Source organism: Engraulis encrasicolus, chromosome 2 (genome assembly GCF_034702125.1).
Source record: "Engraulis encrasicolus isolate BLACKSEA-1 chromosome 2, IST_EnEncr_1.0, whole genome shotgun sequence".
In the NCBI taxonomy this organism is placed as follows: Eukaryota; Metazoa; Chordata; class Actinopteri; order Clupeiformes; family Engraulidae; genus Engraulis; species Engraulis encrasicolus.
Genome location: NC_085858.1, coordinates 30,318,517 through 30,334,022, shown reverse-complemented (window position 1 = coordinate 30,334,022; position 15,506 = coordinate 30,318,517). Strand labels below are relative to the sequence as shown.

Genomic DNA, 15,506 nt, shown 5'->3' with positions numbered 1-15,506 from the left:
CAAAAAAGGGCAAAAATGACAAGGACAAAATTATTAGCCCCCTGATCATTAATAGTCAATATGGCGGCATTTATGAACCAAAACTGACAACAGGCTCTGATAAGTTGCTACCTAGGTTGGCACATGCCCCACTAGGGATTTTGGCCCATTTCTTCACTGCAAAGTGTTCTAGCTGGTCCAAATCGCATGGATGCTGAGCATAGACATTAACCACAGACTCTCAGTGGGATTGAGGACTGGACTATGAGCGGGTGATTCCAATATCATGGTTTTAGTGTCCTTGAAGAACCTCTGAACTAATCTAAATGTATGCTTTGGGTTATAATGTTGTTGGAAGACCCAGCAATCCAGATTCAGACCCAGACTCCCTGTGTCTGAGGCTGAATAACAGACTAAACTTGATGCCCCGCCACTGTGTGTAACTGTAGAAACTGCTTGGCCTCATTAGACCAAAGAAGCATTAGACACCTGCCTAGATGATTGTTATTGACCTGGCCTCACCTGGAGTTTTTTCCCCCACCAAGAAAGACAGTTGTTAGGGCTTGTCATCATATTGGGCTTTGGGGCCATCATCACAGAAGAACCCCTTTACTAAAGGCAGTGCATATCAGAGTGTTATTGAGCTTTGCCTGTGAACATTTGAAAGTCAAAAATGAGTTTTGAACATCTCTGCTTTCATCTGATGATATTCAATTGCACCTGCTTTGATGCATGAATTCTGCTTCTGTCAGGTGAAGAAAGGGATAGGCCTTGAATCATTATAAGATGGTTTCCACAATTAAACATGGTGGTGGATGCATCATTCTGTGGCAGCCTCAGCCACAGGAAACCTTGTTTGGGTGTACGGAACCATAAAGACTGAAAATTATAATAGAATGTGGAAAGTGACCGTGCAAAAATATGCTCATAGAGGGAGCTAAGATCTTCACTGGATCTTTCAATAAGATAATAACCCAAAACTTGCATCCAAAATAGTTCAAATGTTCCTCAAGGATACTAAAACCATGGTCATGGAGTGGTTCAGACCTCAATCCTTTAGATAGTATTTGAAGAGTGCTGAAAATGAATGTCCATCCCCAACATCCATGCCATTTGGACCAGCTTAACTATTTGCGATGAAAAAAATGGGCCAAAATCCCTGGTAGGACATGTGCCAACATAGTTAACAACTAAGCAAAGTGCCTGGTGTCAATTTTTGTTCATAAATGGCACTGTATTGACTATTAATGATAAGGGGGCTAATAATTTTGTCCTTGCCATTTTTACACTTTTTTGTTTAAACTCATTGTGAAAATGGAAAAGTCCAAATTTAACTTATTGGATACTATCTCCATGGTGTATTTGTTTCCAGAATAACACACATTAATTAATAATGATCATTCTCAATGATCAATGAAGAGATGTGTCTAATTTCAGGAGGGGGGCTAGTAATATCGTCCTCAACTGTATGTGCACACACACACACACACACACACACACACACACGCACACACACGGACAGGCATACATGGACACACAGACACACACACGCACACACTCCTTTCTGTTCCACTGCCTTGGCAATCCCCTCACGTGGCACAGATGACAGGATAAGAGTGCTAGCATTAGCTATCGGATCGAGATCGTAGCCCTGCAGCATGGCACAAACACAGGCCAGCCATCCCTCACCAGTGACCAGAAACAGACAGGAAGTGAAGAAGAAAAACACCACCATGTTAGACTGATTAGTTGGATAACTTGACTTAAACTATCTTCTCAAATTAAATTTTGTAGTCAATTGTAGTTAATACATAGTATGTGGAGGTCATAAAGTACACACTCATAGGCGAGATGGGAGGGTAAAACCACTATTGAAATGGGGCATGCATGACAGAAGGAGAGGCCATTCTCCATGCCAGCATGCATCACACATGAACAGAGAGGTGGGGTCTAACCACCTGGAAGGCAGAAGAGACCGGAGTGTGATTTACTGTCAAATATCCTTATGCGCTTAACCGAGGTACAAATCAATGCAGGAACAATCTGTTGAGTAAACTCCCGTTTTACTATAATCAATACCTGACGGAAAAAATCAGGATTATGTACATGCAATACATTCAGAGAGGGACCTCATACACTCTAGAACAGGCAACATTGATGATTTGGAGGGCCACATTTTTTCATCGCCACCATCGGAGGGCCATGTGACTGTGGATCTGACTGTAGCTCATGGAATTTGAGGTGCAGTTGGTTGTTCACTGACTGCTGATCCTGTCTGGAAGGAATAGAATGCTCTAGAATGAATTTTCCCTAGTAGGTGCTGAATTAAAAGTGCAAAATGCCAGGGCCTTGGCAGTGGCTCAAACGGCTAAGGCGCCACAGTGGCTAGAGACCAGGGTTCCATTCCGGCCCCAAGGTCATTTCCCGATCCTTCCCTATCTCTCTCTTCCACTCGCTTCCCGTCTCCTCTCACACTGCCCTGTCAAAAAAAATCAGGTCCAAAAAGCCCCTCCACAAGTTATTTTATTATCGTAAGGTATCGCTTGTAGTAAATCGGGAGTTTCCACCGACATAATAGGACAAGGCCATCTGGCTCGTCTGGACACATGAACAGGTGTCCAGGCTCCCTGTAGCGCTCAGGCCTCACTGCTTCACACAGACACAGACACAGACACACAGACACACAGACACACAGACACAGACACAGACACAGACACAGACACAGACACAGACACAGACACAGACACACACACGCACACGCACACGCACACGCACACGCACACCTGGCACTACACCAGTGACTGAAGAGAGCGTATCCCTTGGGCAGACGACCCGTCTGACACACAAAACCACACAAGCATTCATAATGCGCTATAGGACCCGCCACAGGACTTATGTCATATAGAGCGACACCAGTTGGCTATTGCAGTCATTCATAATTCAAGCATACTCTAGGCCTACTATGAAGTCATCCGAGGACGCCAACCATACAGTACTCTCCTCTGCTCGGCTCTATCCTGACTGGACATGCCATTTATAAGACAGACATTGATCATTCAGGAACACCAGAGACCTAATGATCTTAGGACCACCATACATAGTGTACGTACATGCCCTCTTTTCTGAACACGTAATGTTGTTAACCACAGTGAATAATAATCACCTCTCGTGCCATGCCTCGTGAATGTGTATGGCATTTTCGTATCCATGTCATTTAGTACAGAAAACATAATCACTCCCCACATCCTCACAGCTCGTTTCTGACAGCTAATTTATCAGGGAGATGGAATCTGGCATTTGCAGTACCCAACTGATCAATGAAGCCATTCGTCATGGACAAATGTTTGCGTGGCAGGCATAGGTGTTGCCCTTTCTCGTAGCGATGATTTATCACAGGAATATTTCAACACATGCAATACAAATCAGAATCGCTTAACAAATGAGAACAACTCTATAACACATCAAATGGGTGTTTACAGCAAATTTCTTGATCAAAGCTTTGGCTTTGGTCCTGGAATATGCTGAAAGGAAGCGCATCTGTTCAGCCAAACGGGACAAAACCCACACATTTTCATTCACGCGCATGTGACCATCTCAATGTAGAGTCAAACAAGCATTGCGGCAAAAATGCACTGAGCATTCAGCTGTGCAGTACTGCTGTCTCAGGGTATCTGCATGTCTTTTCCACTGATCCCAAGGGCTTTTACCATGCTTGTTCGATGTCTGTGAGGGAACACAGAAACACAAAGAGGAAAAACAAAGAGAGGAAAAACAGAAAGAGAGACAGTTGAATGCAAGAGAGAGAGATCGAAAGAGTTGGAGCGGAAAAGAGCAAACAAAGAAGAAAGAAAGCAAATAGCAACATGATCTCTCAGAATACGCAGCCGATTTGATAAATAAACTCTACCGGGAAGACTAACCCCCAGTGCCCTCTTCAGCTATCTAATTAAGCCCTACAAGCTGCTCTCTCTGTTCCTGGTGAACTTCAGTGCATAACCTGAGCAGAAATCCAGTAGTTTTGTGGGGCAGCAGTCACAGCTGACTAGAGAGGGAATGGAGTATGGTAGCCAGAGAGGGACATGAGGGACTACTGCATGCAGGCACACTGAGTACCTATAAGGTTTTACCTGATGAGACTGTCTCACCTGAATACCATTTTAATGTATACATTTCTACAGAGTGTCATGCACATCTGCTAAATGGGTCTTTTATTAGGGAAATTTAGTCTATTTTTACCTATCAATGCATTTTTGAGTGAAGTATAACTTACAGTGAGTCCAATATGTATTTGATCCCTTGCTGATTTTGTTTGTTTGCCTACTAAAAAAGACATGATCAGTCAATAAATGTTATGATAATATGTATTCTAATATGGAGAGACAGAATATCAAAAAGAAAATCCAGAAATTAACTGAAGAGAATATATATTAATTTATTTCCATTTCATCTAGCAAAATAAGTATTTGATCCCCTGCCAACTGATTACAGTTCCGGGCCCACAGACCAGATGGGCAATTCCGATCAACTTGTCATCTGAATTAAAGACACCTGTACATACTAACATGCATAAAAGACAAATTGAATCAGCAGAATCAGTCCATAGTATGAGTGAATCAGTCACACTCCAACCTCACCAGCATGGGAAAGACCAAAGAGTGGTCAAATGATATCAGGGACACGATTTTAGACCTGAACAAAGATTAAATGGACTGCAAAGCCACAAGAAAGAGACTGGGTATTAATGACCCAGCTGTTGATGCATTTCTTCCAAAATGTGAGGAATACAAAATGACTATCCATCAGCCTGTCTGGGGTTCTATACAAGATTTGACCTTTTGTAGGGATTTGATAATCATGAGAACAGAAAGAAATCACCCTAGAGCTGTACGGGATGAACTAGGCAATGATATCAAAGCTACTGGGACCAAAATCACTGATAAAACTACTGGTAGCACTTAATGCCACAGAGGTTTAAAATCCTGTAGTGCACACATGGTACCTCTACTTCAGAAGGAACCGGCGCAGTCCCACTTGAGGTTTGCCAACAGACATCAGACTGGTTTAGGATATGATAAGGAGGTGCTGTAGTCAGATGAAACCAAAATCAAGCTGTTTGACATTATCACAATTCAATGTGTTTTGAGAAAGAGTACTGCTGTCTATGATCCCAAGAACACCCTCCTCACCATCATGCATGAAAGTGGTATCATTATGGTTTGAGGGTGTTTGTCTGGCCAAGGCACAGGACAACTTCGCATCGTCAATGAATGGATGGAGGGAGACATGTAATGTGCAATCCTGAGTGCAAACGTCCTTCCCTCCACCACTACACTGAAGGGTGGGCCATTTTTGGATCTCCCAACATGACAATAATACACAACATACAGTCAATGCAACAAAGGAGTGGCTCAATAAGAAGCATATTAAAGTCGTGAAGTGGCCTAGACAGTCTCCAAATATTAACCCTATAGTAATTCTATGGAGAGAACTGAACCTCCCATTTGCCAAGCTACAGCCACAAACTATTAATGTTTTAGAGATAATGTGCAAAGAAAAATGGGCAAAAAATATTTTCTACTATATGCACAAACATTGTCATTAACTAAAAGAAGCATCTAACCTCAGTGCTAGACATATAGGGCTTTGCCACAAAGCACTTTATCCTCTTTAGCTAGAGGGGTCAAATACTTATTGGCCTAAATTAAATACAAATAAATTAAAATATATTATTTTAAGTTATTTTCTGGAATTTCTTTTTGATATTCTGTCTCTCCATGTTTGAATACATATTATCATAAATGTATAGACTGATCATGTGTTTATTAGTGGGCAAACCGGCAAAATCAGCAAGGGATCAAATACATATTGGACTCACTGTACATCAATCAAGAGACATTGAATGAGGCGTGTGACATGCATGTGTGTGTGTGCGTGTGTGTGTGCCGTACATATCTACTAAAATATAGTGTAGTGGGGTGTTTGTATGCTCCTAGTGCAGTGAATGGTACGTGCATTGGCTCACATCATGTGTGCGATTCTCTGAAAAACAGGAGGGAAACTTAGTTTGTCCCAAGTCCAGGCCATGCTGCGAGTGACTACATGGAAAGTCCTGATAACGCACAGCAGGATGCCTCTCTTGCTCTCCGGGAGAACTAATGACATTTTCTGGAAACTCACCCCCCAGCTCCCTGACTCAGCCCAAGAACACTAGAGACACACTACAGGAAGTGACACAAAGCTCCTCAGGACTACTGACGGCTGTGTTGAGCTATGTGCTTCACACGGTTTCGGTTTTACGTCTGCAAAGATTCAGTTTGACTTTGCCTTTGACTTTTTCCTTATTCATAGCAATGAATCAGTTTTCTGAATTTCTGGTCAAAGGGAATAAGTAGTAATGATTCAGCGGACCATTCCCTTCTCCATTTGACTGTCAGAATCAGACTTGTACGACTCTTTACGAGTTTAAATACACCACATTTCTAAGGTTTGATATCGGAAAGGCATCTCATTCAGGTCATGTGCAGTATTACTGTACAAATGGCTGACTTTATCCTCAATCGGGAAAAAAAAACTAAGTTGCCTGTTTGTCTGGTAACAGGGAGTACAATGCAGTTACACTTTTCAAGTTATATCCAGATTGCTTCATTTTCCTGTATCCCATTAAAGCCTGATGCTGCTTATATGCTGCATTGATCTAGGCTCCTGGAGCGACATAGACGCTGCATTCAGACTCTTGAGATTGTAGGGTTTTTTATTTGAAATGTGGGAATGTTAGAGCTGAATGAACACATTCTAAATCAAGATGAGGATCCTACAGTAGCTTTTAAATGCAACTTATTTCATGTTTTATGTGCATCGGAGGCTGAGATATTTAGGTTTTTATATGCTGAGGGCACCTTCTCCCATTCAGCAGGTGTTTTTTTACAGGTGCCTTAGACTTAAATGAGTCAAACCCAGCAGCTGAAGAAGTTCTTCGGATGAGGAAGGAAAATGTCCCTCAAGCTCGGATTTGTGCGTCTTTGCAGTTCGATTAAGGAGAGCTAGTGTGAGATGAAAAAGCAGACAGTGTCACCTATTGCATGGTTGCATGCAGCGACGCCGGTGGAAATGTTCCACTCTTTTGGACAGTTATGAATCAATAACCTGGCTGACTCACTAATGAACTCATCTATCAGTGCAGTGATTTGTGTGGGAAAGTCTTGGATAACATACAGTACACTACAGTACATGGCAGAGTTACTAGATGTAAGGCTGCCATGGACTTCAAACGTCAACAGTATAAAGGAGTTACAGGCTGTATTAGAGAGAGAGAGAGAGAGAGAGAGAGAGAGAGAGAGAGAGAGAGAGAGAGAGAGAGAGAGAGAGAGAGAGAGAGAGAGAGAGAGAGAGAGAGAGAGAGAGTCACAGTACAGAATGGCAGATGAAAGAAGAACATGATGATGAGAGCTCCCATGGTGATGAGACAGATGAGTAAAAATTCCCTTTCAAGACAAAAGGGAAAGTAGAGAATTCTTTTTTAACTTCTCAAGGAGCAAAGTGATCTCTCCATAAAGATGATGAAAAAAATCTGCCAACCACAAAAAGGAATTCAGGGTTCAAGTTTTTTTTCTTTAAGAAATACAGAAAAATAAAAACAAAGCAATACTTGTACACTATAAAGAAGGACAATAACAGACTGCAGCTTAAACCTTGTCTTTTAGTCTGTGTCAGATGTGGTACAGTAACAGCATCGAAACGTTAGTCATGTGTTTGCACCAAATATTAAAACGTGCTCTAGGCTAGCTCTTCTTTTATATTAACATTGTGAGGCACCTGGCAACTGGAGGATAGTCCTCTCTTTACCTAGTAGACATAAGACTATTTGGTGACATCACATACTTCTGGTATGCCAATTAGCCTGGTTGCATCTGCCAACACACAGCCAAATGTCACACCTGCTTATCAATGGAAGATAGACAGTTGACAGCTCTCTAGTGGGACCGCATCACTACCGTTGCTGCATCAGAGGATCTAATTACAGTAGCAATGCATACTACTAATACTGTATTTAATACAGACGTTTAATGTGACAAAACGTCAACAAGACTGGGCTTATTATAAGAAGCCAGGGATGGTAGGAATAGAATAGAATAGAATAGAATAGAATAGAATAGAATAGAATAGAATAGAATAGAATAGATTAGGAATGGGTGGCTGGCCAGACCAGACTGAGGTCCAGACAGTTCAGTACAGTATGCCCAGGGCCACATGTGTTAGCTGTAGGCTCTGTGCCCCAGGGAGCTCATTAAGGCTCCGACGCTATGAGTTGGCTCCAGGAGTGGGAGGAGTGGAGTGTACAGTACTGGCCCACTCACTCACTCACTCACTCACACCTGAATCATACAGCTATATGAGCCTTTGCTCACGTTGGGCTACATTCTTTGAATTGAAGTCAAGAGGTGGTGTGCACATCCAAACCGTAGGTGTGGGACAAAAGGATATGTCTGCGCACACACTCCCATTTTGCTTCTTTCTCTTTTCAAAAACATACACTGGAATTTTTAAAGCAAAACGGGAGTGTGTGGATATTCCCTAATTTGTATGAAATGTGATGTAAAAGTCCATCTCTACTGAGGCCATTGCATACATATAACCAAAGATTCTTTTAATTCTCATAATGGGCCGTCTCTGATATAACATGTGCATACTGTAAGGCCAGATTAGGCCTGGATAATACAGGTACCTGTATGTCAAAATATGTATTTTTTCCAATACATTGTTCGATAGCCATGTTTCCTCACCATTCTTACGTATCCCTCAAAACAAAAAATGCAGTGGTAACAGTATTTCAACTTCCACCAATCAGGCTTTTCACCTTGATTCAAATACACTCCTCGGGCGGTAAATGGTTATTCATGGAGGTACGCCGAGACGAGACTGGTGCTGCCCAAAACAATCAAGATCATAACTGCCAACGTTTTTTTTTTTCTTCTTAAAATAATGAGAACAGGCAGATGTCGTAGTCTATTAATCTGATTAATGCACAGAAACATCTGTGGGAATCATGTGCAGCATTTCCCCTGCTGTCAATCACAGTGCCATTCTACCTGCTGCCTATGGGGATGCTTCCTATTGTTTACATAAAAGATGAGTAAAAACCAAGCCCTCTATTCAGTGTATTGGCAAACAAATGTTAGCATAGCAGAGAAAAGTAGATTACCTTATATTATCTTGGGTCATATTTGTGTGTCAATAACATTACATCACATTACACTTAGTTTTTATCCAAACTAACTTACTCTTACTGTATTCAGGAACAAGGTATTGCCGACAGTCCCTGGAGCAATGTGGGGTTAGGTGCCTTGCGTGAGGGCTCTTGAGCCATGGATTGAGGTTTAGGGAGATGTAACGTTGGGATTCAAAACTGCAACAGCAGCTGATCTGATTTTTTTTAAAAAATACCATCTCCCTAACCATTAGGTCACAGCAGCTAGCCTACTGCATGCTATGTTAATATGTTGGTACCACCAACCCTGGTATTTCATGACACAGTAAGACATGCATTCTAAACTATGGTGATGGTAGTATCCCCCCAGCAGTGGCCCATACCATATGGCATACATAATCTGGAGCAGTGTCCTGGTCACTGCTACAAGTGCAGACCTCTGAAAGGAAATTAATTTGGGGCCCCACCCCACCCCACCACCAAACTGTCCTGTGGATCCCTGCACCATTCTTAGGCCCCCGGAAATGTCCAATCCATCTCCCCTTAGGGGCTCTATGCTGAGGGGGCTCCCTGACTGTGAGTGAGAGACCCTAAGTTCAGACCTGCTGCTGTCTCTTTGCATAGCTCAGGAATCTCTGTCCTCAAGTCGAGACAAGTAGACGTCGGAAACTGTGAGAGCTCCACACACAAGCGTAGAATTTAGCATGAGATGCCCCCTGTCATTTGCCTTTACTCACATATGTTGAGAAAGAACAAGTGGGGGGAAGGGCCAAACCTATGGCTCCAACAGACTCGTAACAAATTCAGAAAAAAAAGAAAAGGAAAAAAAGGATAGCAAAAAGAAACCAACTAATTTTACAACTCAGTTGAACATAAATCTCTGTTTGTTAAAGCCTTGTTGATATTACCATTCATCTAACCATATTGAATAACCATCACCAGTAGGTTTTTGCCCACTCACATAATGTATGCGGAGTGAGCGTGGTCTGGCTATGCTTGGGGTGGGGTTGGGGTTGGGTTAGGCTGGGCTGGGCTGGGCTGGGCTGGGCGTGTTTGATGAATAGGGCAAGCCGCCCGGCTCAGCGAGTAGGAAATAATCACTCTCTCACCATTAATCACCAGCACGCCGCTATTAGTGTAAAGGCACACGCGACCACATCTCTTACTCAAACACACAGGGTTTTCAGGGGACTACACAGTAAATTCTGCAGTTAATTTAACACTTGGTTGTATCATTTAACACTTGGTGCTGGTTTGTTAAATTAACACTGCAGAATTTCCTCTGTAGGAAATATATTTATATCTTCCTCCTTTGTCTTTTTGTGGCTTGCAAGTCTTTTTCTCTCTAGCTCTGCTTCTCTCCCTCCTTTTTCCTCTTTTTCTTTTCTCCCTGGGTCTCTTTTTTAAGGAACGGACAGAACAATAGTCGTTATTGCCAACAAAAGGAATCTCATGGCTTTTCTACAGCCGGGTATCTCATTGGCTGAGTCTCCGCATCCTAAATCTTTTATCCCCGCGTGCCGGTCCCTTGGGATCCCATGGTGATGGAGAGCAGTTATTAAAACATCTGTTCTGCCTGATATCTGTGTCTGGGAGGCCTTGGGCGACCAGGAAGGATATTATTTGTCTTGTGTCCCACTGATGCCATGTAGCATTTCCTTAGGCTACACTACAGCTCTGCTGAAGTCTTGCATCTTGCTAAGACTGTAGGTGCTTAGAGCAAGCTTGTGTTCAGCCATAATAATTAATAAGTCATCATCAATATATTTCACTGCTCGTGTCTATGTAGTGATTGTTAAAATAACTACTTCATTTTTCGTCTGCTCTACAGAACAACAGAAACTAAGGCTTCAATCACCTCACAAAACACACACACACAATGCAAAACACAATACCATATCACACAATATTCTTGTTTATGGCATAAACAAGGTTTTTCACACCAGTTTCTATACATTGCATCACATGCACTGAGCAACCAAGTGACCAATGCTGTACATGCTCCTCTCAGTCTCACAGTGGGAAAACAATGCAGTGTAGTTTCACCGCACATGGCAGCACCCTGTCATCACTCAGCAATGAAAATAAGCACGCTGGTGACTACAAAACAGGAGGAAATTACAGCTGTCAATTCACAGTGCTGGCGAAGTACACCACCCGATATCATTGCACAAAGCAGGCATGATCACAACAATGGGCTGTGCTGAATCTTCCCAAACTAACATGAGATTGAGATGCCGGATTCAGAAAGAATAAGTAAGTGAAAGTGAAAGCCAACCTGGGAAACTCCCATTGTCATTGTGGCACAGCACTCCCCAAGGCACACTTAAAGTATGTGCCTCACACGCGCAAAGGGGGCAGCCCCAAAAAGCACCCCAAGGAAACAGTGCGGCAGAACGGTACCATGGCACAGGGTACCACTGCCATGGAGGAGGATAGGGGTGAGCACTGGTTAATTACTTCCCCCACTTAACTGGCAGGAAGGATGTTTATAGCTGATGCTCTTATATTTTCACACAAATCACTTAAGATAGCTTGTGCCGAATCCTCCCAAACTAAAATGAGATCCACATGGTGGCTTAAGAAAAAAGCCTGAGCTGAAACCATGTTCTGAAACTGACGATATTTGTAGTTGGTTTGCAAACACATTATAATGGAGTTTCCATGCAAATCTAGAGTAAAGCTAAAGTAGTGAAATTCATTTGTGTTGAAAAAAATAGCTTTAGACTACATTTACTGATTACCAGATGCACTGTAAAATAACCGATGTTAAAATGCAAAGGGATCATTTAGGGTGTATGAAATTCCGGTAATAAAATCCACTCTTATGAGGGCTTTCAGATTTTAAAAAGTTAAGTACCACCACCACCCAAAAAACTATTACCCAGCACTGATTTAATAAAACAAGTGGATGGGACGTGCTCCAAGATGAGCATCGCTGGCTGGCCAGCTTTCTGCAGTCGTGGTCCATCCCGTCCCATCCATCCATTAGCGCCCATTTTGTCCCGCAGAACCAGCGGATGGCCAGCACTCTTAGGCCAATCAATTGTTTAAATTAGCTAATGAAATGCAGACCACGCGCCCCGTTGGCCCGTACACACCGCTCCTCTGGAGCAAGGCATCTCCGCATCCTGAAGGGAGGTCATGGGCTTGTCAATGTGTCACAGTGCGGAAGAAAAACAAACAGAGGAGGCTGACTGGCTGATTGTGAGAGAGAGGCCTTTTGTATCCACACAGCAGAGACGGATGCAGCACATGTTGGTGACAGGGGAGAGAGAAGAGGAGAGGAGAGAGGAGAGGGGAGAGAGGAGAGGAGAGGAGAGGAGAGGAGAGGAGAGGAGAGGAGAGAAGAGAAGAGAAGAGAAGAGAAGAGAAGAGAAGAGAAGAGAAGAGAAGAGAAGAGAAGAGAAGAGAAGAGAAGAGAAGAGAAGAGAAGAGAAGAGAAGAGAAGAGAAGAGGCCTTGGACTACAAGTAAAATCACGGAGGATCCAAAAGGGCTTCCAGGCAGATCAGAGATGTTTACTTTCTCTCTCCCTGTGTTTTTTGTCACTTCCTCCCAAATGATTTTCTCCTCCTCTGCAACAACAAACACCCTGGCAGCCCTGTGTTTGCTCAGCCTTTTCAAGCCAAGCTGCGGTGCGGTGTAGTGCAGTGCGGTGTGGTGTGGTGCTGTGGGCCGAGCATTGTGCCGCTACGCTGCACGCTACCCGAGTCCCACTCACGGAATTCAGCGTGAACTCGGGGGAAATTCCGAGGATAATTCTGCCGTTCAATTTTTTTTCCTCTTTCTGCCGGAGAGTCACTCCTACACAGCACAGCACAGCACAGCACAGCACAGCACAGCACAGCACAGCACAGCACAGCACAGCACAGCACAGCACAGCACAGCACAGCACAGCACAGTATAGTATAGCATAGTACAGTTTGCGCTGCTCCGCAGGCCCCAACATAGAAAGCACAAGTGTTCCACTCCATGTGTGGGACGCCGGACCACACTGGGCCAATCACAAGCAAGGAAAACTGAGACCCTTGTCCTGGCCCTTGTGAGAGTGCCTGCCATCAGTCGCTGCAACAGAGACACAAAGATATATACAAGGATACACACAATCTGGGACATGCTCTTCCACTATGCCAATTTTGTGAATGTTTAGTTATGGTATATAATAGTTGTTTCCTGCACTGGTTCCTGTCAAACCAAGCAAGGTGAAATAGTAGTACAGGGAATAAAGCACTCTCCGATACCCTCATCTATGTATACAATACCCTTCAGCGAGGCATAAAGCCCCAGATTACTCCGTAGGAAAAAAGTCCCTTATGCCTCTTTTCCACTGCCGTTTTTCTGGTAGGCCTACAGCTCGACACAGCACGACTCGGCCGCCACGTTTAGCTTTTCGATTGAGCTGTGTTGTGGAGGCCGAGTCGCCCTGTGTCGAGCTGTAGGCCTACCAGAAAACCAGCAGTGGGAAAGAGCCTATAGCCTCAAGCACTGCTTGTTGTCCTCCTGGATAAGAGCTAGAGCTAAACGGACACTTACAGTAAATGTGTTCAGCCTTTGACTTGCACCTTGACCTTTTCAACAAACACGGACATTGTTAAGAAAACATGTATCTATACATCTATATCTATTCGGAAAGGAGTCCTTTGAATAGGCCTATGGACATCACTAAGGCATGTTCAAAGAGCCTTAAGGAACTTCCACAGCACCACAAACAAACAAATAGTCATGTGACAACGTATGCTCCAAGTCACAAGACAAGCACACAGTCAACTGAACTACCTCAAACCCCACACTTTCAAATTCACCCAAAGTGCTCAAACTGTCACTACAGATATGGACCTTAAAGACACTGCGATTACAAAACTCTGTCAGTCATGTGACAAACGCCTGTGATAAACACCTACGTTTTTGCAGTCTTAGTTTTTTTACTTAAAGATCACAACCAACTGTCAGAGACTTTGCTCGCTGTGCTTTTGCTCGCTGATATTTAATCGCAGAGGAAACACATTTGCTGACAGCAACGTTCAAGTGGGGCTCTAATTACATTTGGCAAAGTTGGATGCTTTGACTTGAGACCTCGCACACATGCAGCACAAGCAAGATGGGAGCAGAGAGAGAGAGAGAGAGAGAGAGAGAGAGAGAGAGAGAGAGAGAGAGAGAGAGACAGAGACAGAGACAGAGACAGAGACAGACAGATTTTGCGCATCCCTGCTCCTCTCTCCAGCACACAGTAGTTGTCATCATCATCATCATCATCATCATCATCATCTCTACTGCACTATTGCAAGCAAAGTTATTTTGAGCATCCAGCAGGAATCGAAATCGAGTTTGAATTATGTTAATTTTAGTGGATACATCTGAAAATGCCACCTTTGCATTGTGGTGTGTTCAGCGAAATACATATAGCCTAGTATTTATAATGTGTACACATCCACATTTAGTGAGTCACAAAAGAACAACATTCCACACCAGTCACTTCGCCCCTCACCCATGTGCAAATATGAAGGAATAGATATTGCCGTATTTGTAAAGGGTTTGCTGGAATGTGAGTGCTCTGTAGATACAGTAGTATTGATCAAATACAGTAACCTGGACAACCCTGAGAATGACCAAAACTGGGTCTAGCTTATCAATCCAAATAATGAGCTGAAGCTGAGTCATTCGTTTCAACATAAACACAGCAGACTATAAAAAATGTGAACAATGAAGCAAGACCTACTTTCAAGCTGAGGACTAAACACAAATGTACCGGATGAAAGCCTAAGTCCGAAACACAGTGAGTAAAAGTAAAAGCGAAACTGTCAGGTTTTTTCTGATTGGCAACCCAGGAGTCATCTCCAACGCACAGCTGATGTGTGTGAAAATTGTTGAATCAAGACTAAACAACTAATAATACTTCTGTTCAAAGACAACCACCTCTTCCCGTCGTTGGAAAGAGAATAAGTGGGGTAAAGGTAATACTTTAAAGCTGCTCAGAAAATAGCCATTTCAAATATACATCGGCTTGTTGTTGGCAATGCTTTCCCCCACACACACACACACACACACACACACACACACACACACACACACACACACACACACACACACACACACACACACACACACACACACACACACACACACACACACACACACACACACACACACACACACACACACACACACACACACACACACACACACACACACACCTAAAAGATAGCATCCTCAAGGAAAGGCCAAACATCTTCACTTCTCGACTTTGGCCAATAAGATAGTAACACAGTGGTAAAGTCTTAAGTTCTTCAGACAGGTTACAGAAAATCCGCAAAAAAACATGT

At 43.2% G+C, this 15,506-nt stretch overlaps 1 protein-coding gene across 2 annotated transcripts in view; it reads right to left on the bottom strand.

Annotated features, from left to right (window-relative positions):
- Positions 1-15,506, bottom strand: part of LOC134436804 (F-actin-uncapping protein LRRC16A-like) — a 115,289-nt gene that overhangs the window by 93,146 nt on the left and 6,637 nt on the right. The window lies entirely within an intron of this gene.